Source organism: Rattus norvegicus, chromosome 4, assembly GCF_021556685.1.
Source record: "Rattus norvegicus strain SHRSP/BbbUtx chromosome 4, alternate assembly SHRSP_T2T, whole genome shotgun sequence".
Taxonomy (NCBI): Eukaryota; Metazoa; Chordata; class Mammalia; order Rodentia; family Muridae; genus Rattus; species Rattus norvegicus.
The window spans coordinates 105,208,435-105,220,376 of NC_141537.1; positions in this window are offsets into that span (position 1 = coordinate 105,208,435).

The window sequence follows — 11,942 nt, forward strand, 5'->3', positions numbered from 1 at the left end:
AAGAAAAGAAGAATCATTTGGGAAGAGGGATTCTGAACTGAAAAAAAAAAAGTCTCCATAATAGTTGCCTATGAGCGTATCTGTAGTATGTTTTCTTAGGGATTAGTGAGGGAGCCCATTGTGGTAGGGCCATCCCTGGGCAGGTGGTCCTGGGTTCTATAAGAAAGCAGGCTGAGCAAGGCATGAGGAACAAGCCAGTAAGAAATATTCTCCAGGGTCTTTATATTAGTTCCTGTCTCCAGGCTCCTGCCCCATTTGAGTTCCTGTCTTGACTTCACTCTGTGATAGACCTTACAACTTTTGGTTATGTTGTCTATGGCCATAATAGAAACCCTATATAAGACAATATCTTTATTTTAAGTAACAGTCAAAATTTGTATGTAGACCATCAATCCATAGAAATGCTTGCTAATGTTAGAATCCAGGCTCTGCTCACAGATACTGACAGGCTCCCCAGTCTAGCTGGTGCAGGACATCTCACTGGAGAAGTAAGTCTACTTCAAAGGACTGCTACATGCTGTTCCCCACAGCCTCAGTGACTTCCAGCCTGAGACTCAGACAGCCTGGCTCCTGGCTCTTTGTGAACCTTCTCCCTCTTCAGAGGTATAAAAGGGTCCTTCCGCCCCGTGGGCTCTGGTTCTCCTGAGAGAGACCCTGCTTCGTTCTCTTTCTCTTCCTGGTTCCAAGGCCTAAACTCTCCTTGGAGCCTCCACCATTTCGTTTCCCCTTCCCTCCCCCAACTTGTCCATGGCACGAATAACTCTTCTAATAGACTGCTTAGTCAAGTAATACGTCTTAGTGTTGTCCTCTTGAACAATCCACCACACCCAAAACCTAACAGTCTATGCACATACACACAAACTCATTCATTTAAACCAAACTCTATTTTATCTTAAATTAAAAAGAAAAAAATTAAGTTTCCCTAAATTATATTGTCATAAAGCCACAAGACACCTTGAAAAACTGAGGATTCTGCAGAGAGAATTTAAGAGCATCCTCCCCCAGATGATCTTGACAGAAGAGCACATTGGACAAAGTCAGGGAACATGCTGTTACCATATCTGTCAACACAGTAAGATTCCTGATACCGATTTGGAGCACAAGTAGACAGAGATATGTATTTTAAAAGTTGGCATTAGGATCAGCATGTAAGATCACGTGTGCAAACATGAGGACTAAAGTTCAAATCTCCATCCATGTAAAAACCAGGCTTTGCCACATACAACTGCAATAACCTAACCCAGTGCTATTGATGGAGGAGGCAGGAGGTGGCAAAGTTGTGTCACACTATTCCTGGGGAATGTCAACAAATGTCTACACAACCCAGTTAGGAAACCAATAACAAACCAAAGTACCACAAAACTTCAAGTTGTTTAACCACCAAATTTATAAGAATATGGGTGAGAGATTATAGAAACATGTATGACTCAAAGACAGATTTATTACTAAAAATCTACTCCAGTATGGCTGATTACTCACCAAAGTTGTAACCCTGGAGCTCTCTGCACAACTTTCAGACAGCTCAACAGGCCACAGTCTCTCCTCCTCAACAGTCATTACTGCTTATATAACCTTGGGGAGGGAGACCATGTGAATCTGGTAAGTTTCAGGGACTTCTTGAGATTTCTGAGTTGTTTACTTTCTGAGTCTTAACTAGCTTCCACCCCAGATGGACTTCTTAGCTTCTGAAGGAAATCTCTAAGCAATAGCAGAGACATAAAAGTCCTGCTTACTGACCGCCAGTTCCAGGTTCAGCGAGAGGCCCTGTCTCAAGGGAATAAGTAGAAAGTGACAGACCAGGACAACTGTCTTTCCTGGCCTCTGTTAGCACACAGACACTTGAACCTGCTCACATATATACATGTGGCATACACACACACACACACACACACACACACACACACACACACACACTTTTTTATAAGACCAGTATTAGGCAGGCATGGCGAAACAAATCTATAAATCTGAAAATTTAGGAAGCAGAAGGATCAAATGTTCAAGGCCAGTCTTGACTGTACTGTGCTTGATGCCAGCCTGAGCTATGAGATTCTGTTAAACTAACTAAACTAATCAACAATTCAGCACCTTTGTCTGCTTCTTTCTACAGCTAAAGCATTTCTGGGAAGCTCTGCAACCATTGTTCTTACTTTTAAAAGTTGTCTTCAAAATGAAACAGCTGGCCTCTACATTTCCATACCATTCGAATGTATTTGCCTTCAACCCAGCTTGTAGGAAGCTGTGTCCTCTGCATAGGGATACTGCAGCAGGGGCAGGAGAGACTCCTGGAGGAGCTGTCTTTGCTCACTCGCTCACCCTGTGGGATCCCCTGCTGGCTATTCCCTACAGTCCAGCTCTGTGGATATGATTGCCCTTTTAAAAACAGGAATCTTATCTCCCACATCCCAGTTAAAGGCAACCTTAAGAGAACCCTTAACAGATGACTGAATGATCAAGCTGATGCCCCCAGGACTAGGAGAGAGGAAGGCAGGCACAGGCTTTTCCACTTCATCTGTAAAATGGTGGTTTCATCCCTTCCTTTTTATACCTCCCTCACGCAGGGCTAAATGGAGTTAGAGAACCTGGGAGTGTTCCCAGAGGCCTGCCTGCAGGTGAGTGGGTTGCCCCAGGCAGGGAGGTGTGTGTTAAAGACCTCAGCTGTCCCCATCTGCAGATGGTTATGGCTGAGTTCCATCATCTACATTCTTATAAAACGAGAATATAAACCAGGCACAGTTACTCACACCACAGTCCCAAAAGGGGGTGGTAGAAGCAGGTGGGTCTCTGTGAATTTAAGGCCACTGTCTTAGTTAGGGTCTCATTGCTGTGAACAGACCCCAGGACCCTTATAAAAAAAAGCGTTTAATCCAGGCTTGCTTACAATTTCAGGGGTTAATCCATTATCATGGCGGAGAGACGGCTGCACACAGGCAGACATGGTCTTGGAGAGTAGCTGAAAGTATGACGTACAGGCTGCAGTCCAGCTAATTCAAAAATGGCTTGCTGTAAATGAAAGTCCAAGAATCCAGCAGTTGCTCAGAGTACAAGTCTGGATCTCTCGGTGAGAGGCCAAACCTACTCCATCTGGAGATCGGACTCCATCTTAAAAGAAAAAAAAAAAAAAGGCCTGAAAACTTGACCCACAGGGGAACCCACAGCGGAACCCACAGCGGAGCCCAAGCTGCACCCTCGTACCAGGAAGGATCCCACGGCTTGTCCTTGGCCAGAGTCCTAGCTACTTCCTAGCAACAGCTAATCAAAGGTTAGTCTGATTGTTTCAGGTGCACTTTAAGACCATTTGTGATTGTGTACGATCTTGCTTCAGAGCACCCACCTGTCAGCGTACAATAGACATTCAGTTAGATGCAGGCTGGACACTACCCTCCTCCCACTATCATTTCTTATAAAACCGTGTCCTGATGAGAGTTCGGGCTACTTCGCCAAGCCCTCCTGTGGGCCGGCGGTGAGTAAGGCCAAACTCGAGTTTGTAATAAAGAGGCCCTAATGTGATTACATTGGAGTCGGCTCCTTGGTGGTCTTTTGGGGTCATGAACACTTCCTGGCACATCAGCAGGCCTTCTGTAGGCTCCAATGCCCTCGAGGAATGGATGTGCTAGCAAGGATCTCTCTCTAGCAGGCAAAGAGCAAAAGCTTCCTTCTTCTAAGTCGTTACATAGGCTTCCAGCGGAAGGTGTGGCCTTCTTAAAGGTGTGTCTTCCTGCCTGGAGATCCAGGTCAAAGGTGTGTCTTTCTACCTCAAAAGTCCAAACTAGAAGTGATTCACCCACTTCAAACCAGTCGTCTCTCATGGGTGTACCCTCATTTCTGTAGTTCATTCCGGATGTAGTCAAGATGACAACAAAGAATGGCTGTCACAAATCATTTCTTTGGTCTGTTGTTGGCCTCTCTTTCCAGGGTGAAGAGAGATACCCTCCAAAAAGGGAGATGGGGATGAATATGGTTAAAATATACGCATTTGTAAAGATGACATAATAAGATCCATTATTTTATATAATTAGTGTATGTTAATCTAAAATTTAATATATATATACATATATGTATATGTATATGTGTATATATATATATATATATATATATATATATATACAAACTTAATTAAGAACAAAGAAAATTCCTTTTTAGAAAGCAAGTGTACAGCTGCTCCTGGACTAAACAAGAGATGGTTGTTACTCTCAAATCCAGAAGAGTGTATAGGCAGGCAGGCATCTGAGCAGGGGCTGAGCACACATTTAATCTGTAGACTCTAGGCAGGGGTGGGGGTGGGGGTGGGGGTGGTGTGGTGTCGAAACCTCAAAGCCTCCCCCCGGTGACATACCTTCTCCAACAGGGGACCAAATGTTCAAATACATGAGCCTTTGGGGGCATTGTCATTCAAACCACCACAACTGGTGACCAAAGAAGGCCTGTTTGGTAAGGTGACATTACAGTGAGGGGTCCTGTCCTTCGACTGTGTGGGACATTGTCTTAGGATGAGGAAGTGACAATGTACAAAAGTGCAAAGTTTCCAGCACTGATGGGGAAGGGAACAGAGCCCTCACCCTTGCCTGAAGAGCTATTGACAATGGATGGCTCTTAGGACAGGGAGAGTCAGTATTCTTTAGGGACATGATCCCTGGTAGGTTGACCATGGGCAGCATTAATTGGACTCTGGGTTATGACATAAACAAAGAAATGATAGATAACAGCTAGCTAGCTAGATACATGTGTGTGTGTGTGTGTGTGTGTGTGTGTGTACATATATATGATAGATGATACATACACACGTATATACATACACACATATATACAAAGATGATAGGTAGATGACAGATACATATATACATACATACACACATACATACATAGAGGAGCATAAAGTTGAAAGCTGTTCATAGGGGATTTGAGGGTGATATGATTGAAATACTATATGCATGTATTCTTAAAGAAGAAATACGAAGTATTTTTTAAAACATCAAGGCAGAAATGTGTGCAGAGTCTCCAAGGCGGAGCAGGGCCAGGCGTGTGATCAGGGGAAGTAGACGAGATTACCCAGTGCCTGAGTCCAAATCAATTAAGGATGTGTGTTTTTATTTTACAGGAGATATAAAGCCACATGAGGACTTTGGGTTTTTTAAAAGGACTTATTTTTAATTGTGTGTGTGTGTGTGTGTGTGTGTGTGTGTGTGTGTCTGTGTGTGTGTGTGTGTGTGTATGTGTACATAAGTTCAGGTACCCACATATGCCAGAAGATGGTGTCCCTGGAGCTAGAGTTACAGAGTTACAGCTGGTCATGAGTCACCCAACATAGGTGGTTTTGTTTTTGCTTTTGGTTTTTTTTTCACCTGAGGAACTGGAGTTGCTCCTTTCTGAGACAGAAAGGAACAGGGAAAGGCAGGAGATAGGGTACCCACTAGCCATCTGTGGAGAGGTCTGGTTAAAGGTTGGGTTTATAGCTTTGAGGTTTGGGGTAGTGGTCTGGGTTGGAGGCCTAACTCCGAGTCATGCAATGCTTGAGAGAAAGTCAGGAAGAAGCCACAGAGGACAGGTTCAATGCCTGGCTGTGGAGAGGTAGGAGAAGGAGTGGTCAGAGAGGTTAGGGGAGAGTGAGTACACATCAGAAGTGTGTCAGGAGGGAACGGGACGCCGAGAGTTGTCACATATGAGGAAGTCCAGAGGTAGCCGTGGTCAGTGGGTGCCTGTACCAGGGAGGGGTTGGGAGTGCAGTGTGAAGAGATGCAAAGACAGATCAGCCCTGGATGCTTCAAGCAAGAAAGATGAGGCTGGTGGGGAAATAGCCAAGGAGATGGAAGAAACTATCACCTCCCATCTCACCAGGCCTCAGGTGTGAGAAGGCTGAGGAAACAACCTCCAGCTTAGCCTCTGGCCACTCCAGTGCTGCAGGGAGCAGCCATGGCTTCTTCAGCAGCAGTTAAAATCTATTTGTTTTTAAAAAAATGTGTCTGTTTTATTCATGGGGAGGCACATGTGCTTGGGCACTAGTCAGGGGACACGTTTTGGGAGTCGCTTCTCACCATTCACTGTGTTGAGACAGGTTCTCTCTTATTTCTGCTGCCGTGGTAAGGACCACAAACCTTGTGGCCTAGAGAGCGTCTAGACAAGTCTCCTGCCTCCGCTTCCTATCTCAGTGGATGCGCTCTAGGATTACACGTGTGCTGTGGAATCTGTTTTTATGTGGGTTCTGGTCACCGAATCCAGGTTCTCAGTTTTGCATGGCAGGGTTTTTGCTGGCTGAACCATCCGCCTGCCCACCAGCAGCACTTTCGTGATCCTAGTTGTCTCCTAGAAATTGTTTTCACTTCTGACATGGTTGCTTATGAAACAGCACTTTTGAAACCCACATGTGGCCTGACCTTGGAAGAATGTTCAGCCCAAACCACAATTACTCACATTAACACTGTTTGCGTCCTGGTAGGTACATACTTATCCCTGGAGCTTGAGTTTTAAGACAGTCTTTAAACATTTTGTTTACAACAACATATAGCCATTTTCTCCATGAGGCCACATCCCTAAGGAACTTACTAAATCTGTGTTCAAGCCTCTTCTTGTACTTTCCTCACTGTTGACGATGGGGGACCTTTATGGATATATAAATGAGTTTCTGTGGCAGCCATTTTGGGCAAAGGTGTCTTCCTTGGCACTTGCATTTCTTAGTAAGTGAGTGAATAGAGGCAGTGCAAGCATAGTGGTGTATACGTCCAGTCCCTCCCAGCATTCAGAAGGCAAAGCTCGACGAAGTTGAGGACAGCCTGTTCTACAGAGAGAGCTACAGCACTGTGAGCCCCTGTTTAAAAAGAAGACGAGTTGGGAAATGTGGGGGATGTAGCTCAGCTGTAGGCTGCCTGTCTAGCATGAATAAGGCCATGGATTTAATATCCCACACCAACAAAGAGAAAGTAGGATTTAATATCCCACACCAACAAAGAGAAAGTATTGATGATGATGATGGTGTGGTGATAATGGTTAATAATGAGGAGACGGAAGGAAGGAAGGAAGGAAGGAAGGAAGGAAGGAAGGAAGGAAGGAGAAGAGAAAAGCTAAAAGAAGAGAGGTAAGAGGGGAGGAGAAAGGAAGGAAGTGAAAATTTTCAATGTAAAATACTTGGAATCTGTCTTTTCTTGGGGACAATATTCAGGAATAAATGTCTGCCTTGCCTTAAGCCACCCCTGGACTTCTCTTTGTAGTTAGTCTTGTGTCTAGACTACAGGCAAAGGAATATTTGTGGAATGCATTATACTTCTGACCAAGCAAAAATCCATCCAGACTTCTTATAACTTCGAGTTCCTTGGAGAACACCCCTCCAGGACTCCAGACCTACCTCTGCCTGGCCACTGATCCTTACCTTGCACCCCCAATCCCACCATGTGTATTCGGATGCTCCTTGACTTTTAGGAAATGTGATTCTATCATTATGTAACCTACTCTCTTGCCAGCCTCATGCTGGCCTGGGGCCCTGCTGGGGAATGACTTTCTCCCTGCCCTTGATTGAGCTGGGCTTACAAGTAGGAGATTCACTGTCATATGCAAATATTCAAGGATGTTTTCCCAGCTGTGAATTCTTTGTTTAGCTCTGAACCCCATTTTTAATACGGTTATTTGTTTCCCTGCGGTCTAACTTCTTGAGTTCTTTGTATATTTTGGATATAAGGCCTCTATCTGTTGTAGGATTGGTAAAGATCTTTTCCCAATCTGTTGGTTGCCGTTTTGTCCTAACCACAGTGTCCTTTGCCTTACAGAAGCTTTGCAGTTTTATGAGATCCCATTTGTCGATTCTTGATCTTAGAGCATAAGCCATTGGTGGTTTGTTCAGGAAATTTTTTCCAGTGCCCATGTGTTCCAGATGCCTCCCTAGTTTTTCTTCTATTAGTTTGAGTGTATCTGGTTTGATGTGGAGGTCCTTGATCCACTTGGACTTAAGCTTTGTACAGGGTGATAAGCATGGATCGATCTGCATTCTTCTACATGTTGACCTCCAGTTGAACCGGCACCATTTGCTGAAAATGCTATCTTTTTTCCATTGGATGGTTTTGGCTCCTTTGTCAAAAATCAAGTGACCATAGGTGTGTGGGTTCATTTCTGGGTCTTCAATTCTATTCCATTGGTCTATCTGTCTGTCTCTGTACCAACACCATGCAGTTTTTATCACTATTGCTCTGTAATACTGCTTGAGTTCAGGGATAGTGATTCCCCCTGAAGTCCTTTTATAGTTGAGGATAGTTTTAGCTATCCTGGGTTATTTGTTACTGCAGATGAATTTGCAAATTGTTTTGTCAAACTCTCTGAAGAATTGGATTGGTATTTTGATGGGGATTGCATTGATTCTGTAGATCGCTTTTGGTAAAATGGACATTTTTACTATATTAATCCTACCAATCCATGAGCATGGGAGATCTTTCCATCTTCTGAGATCTTCTTCAATTTCTTTCTTCAGAGGCTTGAAGTTATTATCATACATATCTTTCACTTGCTTGGTTAAAGTCACACAGAGGTATTTTATATTATTTGGGACTATTATGAAGGGTGTCTTTCCCTAATTTCTTTCTCGGCTTGTTTCTCTTTTGTGTAGAGGAAGGCTACTGATTTGTTTGAGTTAATTTTATACCCAGCCACTTTGCCGAAGGTGTTTACCAGGTTTAGTAGTTCTCTGGTGGAACTTTTGGGATCACTTAAATATACTATCATATCATCTGCAAATAGTGATATTTTGACTTCTTCTTTTCCGATCTGTATCCCCTTGACCTCCTTTTGTTGTCTGATTGCTCTGGCTAGAACTTCAAGAACTATATTGAATAAGTAGGGAGAGAGTGGGCAGCCTTGTCTAGTCCCTGATTTTAGTGGGATTGCTTCAAGTTTCTCTCCATTTAGTTTAATGTTAGCAACTGGTTTGCTGTATATGGCTTTTACTATGTTTAGGTATGGGCCTTGAATTCCTATTCTTTCCAGGACTTTTATCATGAAGGGGTGTTGAATTTTGTCAAATGCTTTCTCAGCATCTAATGAAATGATCGTGTGGTTTTGTTCTTTCAGTTTGTTTATATAATGGATCACGTTGATGGTTTTCCGTATATTAAACCATCCCTGCATGCCTGGGATGAAGCCTACTTGATCATGGTGGATGATTGTTTTGATGTGCTCTTGAATTCGATTTGCCAGAATTTTATTGAGTATTTTTGCGTCAATATTCATAAGGGAAATTGGTCTGAAGTTCTCTTTCTTTGTTGTGTCTTTGTGTGGTTTAGGTATAAGAGTAATTGTGGCTTCATAGAAGGAGTTCGGTAGTGATCCATCTGTTTCAATTTTGTGGAATAGTTTGGATAATATTGGTATGAGGTCTTCTATGAAGGTTTGATAGAATTCTGCACTAAACCCGTCTGGACCTGGGCTCTTTTTGGTTGGGAGACCTTTAATGACTGCTTCTATTTCCTTAGGAGTTATGGGGTTGTTTAACCGGTTTATCTGTTCCTGATTTAACTTCCGTACCTGGTATCTGTCTAGGAAATTGTCCATTTCCTGTAGATTTTCAAGTTTTGTTGAATATAGGTTTTTATAGTAAGATCTGATGATTTTTTGAATTTCCTCTGAATCTATAGTTATGTCTCCCTTTTCATTTCTGATTTTGTTAATTTGGACACACTCTCTGTGTCCTCTCGTTAGTCTGGCTAAGGGTTTATCTATCTTGTTGATTTTCTCAAAGAACCAACTTTTGGTTCTGTTGATTCTTTCTATGGTCCTTTTTGTTTCTACTTGGTTGATTTCAGCTCTGAGTTTGATTATTTCCTGCCTTCTACTCCTCCTGGGTGTATTTGCTTCTTTTTGTTCTAGAGCTTTTAGGTGTGCTGTCAAGCTGCTGACATATGCTCTTTCCTGTTTCTTTCTGCAGGCACTCAGCACTATGAGTTTTCCTCTTAGCACAGCTTTCATTGTGTCCCATAAGTTTGGGTATGTTGTACCTTCATTTTCATTAAATTCTAAGAAGTTTTTAATTTCTTTCTTTATTTCTACCTTGACCAGGTTATCATTGAGTAGAGCATTGTTCAATTTCCATGTATATGTGGGCATTCTTCCCTTATTGTTATTGAAGACCAGTTTTAGGCCGTGGTGGTCCGATAGCACGCATGGGATTATTTCTATCTTTCTGTACCTGTTGAGGCCTGTTTTTTGACCAATTATATGGTCAATTTTGGAGAAAGTACTATGAGGAGCGGAGAAGAAGGTATATCCTTTTGCTTTAGGATAAAATGTTCTATAAATATCTGTTAAGTCCATTTGGCTCATGATTTCTCTTAGTTTGTCTACGTCTCTGTTTAATTTCTGTTTCCATGATCTGTTCATTGATGAGAGTGGGGTGTTGAAATCTCCTACTATTATTGTGTGAGGTGCAATGTGTGTTTTGAGCTTTAGTAAGGTTTCTTTTACGTATGTAGGTGCCCTTGTATTTGGGGCATAGATATTTAGGATTGAGAGTTCATCTTGGTGGATTTTTCCTTTGATGAATATGAAGTGTCCTTCCTTATCTTTTTTGATGACTTTTAGTTGAAAATTGATTTTATTTGATATTAGAATGGCTACTCCAGCTTGCTTCTTCCGACCATTTGCTTGGAAAGTTGTTTTCCAGCCTTTCACTCTGAGGTAGTGTCTGTCTTTGTCTCTGAGGTGTGTTTCCTGTAGGCAGCTAAATGCTCAGTCCTCATTGCATATCCAGTTTGTTAATCTATGTCTTTTTATTGGGGAGTTGAGGCCATTGATGTTGAGAGATATTAAGGAATAGTGATTATTGCTTCCTGTTATATTCATATTTGGATGTGAGGTTATGTTTGTGTGCTTTTCTTCTCTTTGTTTTGTTGCCAAGACGATTAGTTTCTTGCTTCTTCTAGGGTATAGCTTGCCTCCTTATGTTGGGCTTTACCATTTATTATCCTTTGTAGTGCTGGATTTGTAGAAAGATATTGTGTAAAGTTGGTTTTGTCATGGCATATCTTGGTTTCTCCATCTATGTTAATTGAGAGTTTTGCAGGATACAGTAACCTGGGCTGGCATTTGTGTTCTCTTAGGGTCTGTATGACATCAGTCCAGGATCTTCTGGCCTTCATAGTTTCTGGCGAAAAGTCTGGTGTGATTCTGATAGGTCTGCCTTTACATGTTACTTGACCTTTTTCCCTTACTGCTTTTAATATTCTTTCTTTATTTTGTGCGTTTGGTGTTTTGACTATTATGTGACAGGAGGTGTTTCTTTTCTGGTCCAATCTATTTGGAGTTCTGTAGGCTTCTTGTATGCCTATGGGTATCTCTTTTTTTAGGTTAGGGAAGTTTTCTTCTATGATTTTGTTGAAGGTATTTACTGGTCCTTTGAGCTGGGAGTCTTCACTCTCTTCTATACCAATTATCCTTAGGTTTGATCTTCTCATTGAGTCCTGGATTTCCTGTATGTTTTGGACCAGTAGCTTTTTCCGCTTTACATTATCTTTGACAGTTGAGTCAATGATTTCTATGGAATCTTCTGCTCCTGAGATTCTCTCTTCCATCTCTTGTATTCTGTTGGTGAAGCTCGTATCTACAGCTCCTTGTCTCTTCTTTTGGTTTTCTATATCCAGGGTTGTTTCCATGTGTTCTTTCTTGATTGCTTCTATTTCCATTTTTAATTCCTTCAACTGTTTGATTGTGTTTTCCTGGAATTCTTTCAGGGATTTTTTGTGACTCCTCTCTATGGGCTTCTACTTGTTTATTTATGATTTCCTGAAATTCTTTCAGAGATTTTTGTGACTCCTCTCTATGGGCTTCTACTTGTTTATTTATGATTTCCTGGAATTCTTTCAGGGATTTTTGCAATTCCTCTCTGTAGGCTTCTACTTGTTCTCTAAGGGAGTTCTTCACGTCTTTCTTGAAGTCCTCCAGCATCATGATCAAATATGATTTTGAAACTAGATCTT